This window comes from Rhinolophus sinicus, chromosome 3 (genome assembly GCF_057876585.1).
Source record: "Rhinolophus sinicus isolate RSI-liver-muscle chromosome 3, RSI-T2T, whole genome shotgun sequence".
Classification (NCBI taxonomy): Eukaryota; Metazoa; Chordata; class Mammalia; order Chiroptera; family Rhinolophidae; genus Rhinolophus; species Rhinolophus sinicus.
The window spans coordinates 121,524,589-121,527,579 of NC_142503.1; the positions used below are offsets into that span (position 1 = coordinate 121,524,589).

Genomic DNA, 2,991 nt, shown 5'->3' on the forward strand with positions numbered 1-2,991 from the left:
AGCCAAAACTCACCTTTTGTTTTAGAAATCACCAACAAATACCTTATTGTCCTCGGTATAATTGGTATCCCTGTTAAAATTCAATCCTTAAATTAAATGATGAGGAATTTCATACCTGGCCCCTAGGTATACAAGAATTATTTTCCAACCTCATTTTACCACAGTTGTTATTATAATGATGATGATGATTTTTTTTTAGGGGGGTCAGGGAAAATGGCCAAAATAGATTTCATGGGTCAGTGGGTTGCATACTCTAAATCATGGTGATTCTGGTCTTTTAAAACAAATATCTGGCTTGTTCAAAAATCACTTCCAAGGTAAATATGATTATTTTGTTCCCTAAAAACAAAATAAAACAAAAAATTGATAGGAAGAATAGACCTTATACCCAGGGAAACAAAAGACTAAGACAATATAGTAAATCTACTCAGAAAACTCAGGTATTCCTCCCCCACCCAACTCCAAACTCATTTCAAATAGTAAATGGACTAAATTATATTTGCTGCATATTATATACTTGTCTATAATGTTATAAAGGTTTTGACCTTCTTTCTGGACGTCAGCTGGTAGACTAGAATTACAAGCGAACTTCTCTCATCTGTGTGGGACCTGTACTTGAGAGTGGTACGATATTTGAAATCAGCTGTCAAATACAGCTGGATGCTATTCTCTCCACTATTGACTTAAGCAAATTGAAGCCCAGATAGCGACTAAATGGCTTAATCCAGATTATAAAATCTTTCAATGGACTGAAAGCCATTAGTAGATGCTAGGACTTTTGATTCAAAACTCAGTCTTTCCATTAAACCACTTTAGCTTAGATAATCACAGTGTAAAAAACTATTGAAAGGGGGAAATATGTGAGGGAAACAGCAGATGTAAACTGAATTTTTAAAAAAAAATTTTTTAAATTGGGGAATATTGGGGAACAGTGTGTTTTTCCAGAACCCGTCAGCTCCATGTCAAGTCATTGTTTTCAACTAGTTGTGGAGGGTGCAGCTCACTCACCCATGTGGGAAAAGAACCAGCGACCCAGGTGTTATGAGCACTGCGCTCTAACCACTGAGCCAACCGGCTGCCCTGAAACTGAATATTTTGAAAAAATTTTAATAGTAGCCTATAATAAGCTAATATATGATGTACAGAGTGCTGGTAAAGGTAAATATACAGCTAAACATAAAAAATAGTATAAATGTATTTTTGTTTGTAACTTATTTTGGTATCTGATTTAAGAGACAAGTGCATAAAGCAATGGTTATGGAACTGAGTTGATAGGTATACAATGTATAAAGATGTAATTTATATTTCAATAATTACACAAAAATGGGGGAGAAAATAGAGCTATATTGGAGTAAATTTTTTGTATACTATAAAATTAACTTGGTATTAATCTGAATTTGATTTTTTCAAGTTAAGATGTTAATTGTAATCCCCAGGACAATCACTAAGAAAAGAACTCAAAAACATGTAGTAAAAGAAATGACAAAGGAATTAAAATGATATACCAGAAAATAACTATTTAACACAAAAGAAAACAATAATGGAGAATTAGAGGAACAAAATAGACATAAGACAAAAAAAAAAAATAGACATAAGTCATATGGACTACAGATAGCAGAATGGCAGATGTAAAAATCTATTGATAATTATATTCATTGTAAATGGACTAAAGACTCCAATTAAAAGACAGAAATTTACAGAATGGATGGAAAAGAAAAATGATCCACTCTGCCTACGGTAGTGGCAGCCATCTCCTACTCGGCTTCCTGGCTGCCCTCAGAGCCCTGGTGAAGCCCAAGATTGTCAAAAAAAGGACCAAGTTCATGCCACACCAGGCAGACTGATGTGTTAAAATTAAGCGTAAGTGGTGGAAACCCAGAGGCACAGACAATAGGGTGTGCAGAAGATTCGAGGGCCAGATCGTGATGCTCAGCATTGGTTATGGGAGTAACAAGAAACAAAGCACATGCTGCCCAGTGGCTTTCAGAAATTCCTGGTCCACAACGTCAAGGAGCTTGAAGTGCTGCTGATGTGCTTATTGTGCTGAGATTGCTCACAACATCTCTTCAAAGAACTGCAAAGCCACGGTGGAAAGAGCAGCCCAGCTGGCCATCAGAGTCACCAATCCCAACGCCAGGCTGCACAGCGAAGAAAATGAATACACTGCTTATGTGCGCATTGTATTGTGTTAATAAAACCATAAAATTATGCTCTCCCAAAAGGTCCAACCATTCGCTGTCTACAAAAGACAAACTGTGACTCAAAGACAAAAATAAGTTGCAAGAAAAGAAAAAGAATGGAAATATATATAACATACAAACAGTATCGAAAAGAGAGCTGCAGTAACAATACTAATATCAGACAAAATAGATCTTAAGACAAAAACGTTTCTAGAACCCAAGAAGGATATATCATAGTGATAAAAGGTTTAATCTGTCAGGAAGACATAACAACTATAAATACAAATGCACAACAGAGCCCCAAAACACATGAAGTAAAACACATGAATAAAAATGAAAGGAGAAATAGACAATTCAACAATAGTAGTTGGAGAGTTCAATACTCCACTTTCAATGCTGGCTAGAACAACCAGACAGATGATCAACAAGGAAATAGAAGACTTGAATAGTACTATAAACCAACTAGACCTCACAGACATTTACCAACAAAAGCAGAATGCACATTCTTCTCAAGTACACGTGGAAACATCTCCATGATTTAACAAAAGAAGCACAACACTTGTATACTGAGAACTACAAAATATCATTAAGAGGTTAAAGAAGAACTAAATAAATGGAAAGACATTCCATGTTTATAAATTGGGACACTTATTAAAATAGCAGTACTTCCCAAATCGATGTACATACTCAATACAATCCCTATCAAAATTAGAGTTGGTATTTTGTTTTTGTTGTGTTTTTTGAAATTGACATGCTGATCTTAAAATTCATATGGAATGAAAAAAATCCAGAATAGCTAAAATGATCCTGA

General features: G+C 35.1%; 1 pseudogene; it reads left to right on the forward strand.

The window, feature by feature from the left end:
• Window positions 1–1,718: 1,718 nt before the first annotated feature.
• Window positions 1,719–2,192, forward strand: LOC148758564 (large ribosomal subunit protein eL32 pseudogene; annotated as a pseudogene).
• The last annotated feature ends 799 nt before the right edge of the window (window positions 2,193–2,991 follow it).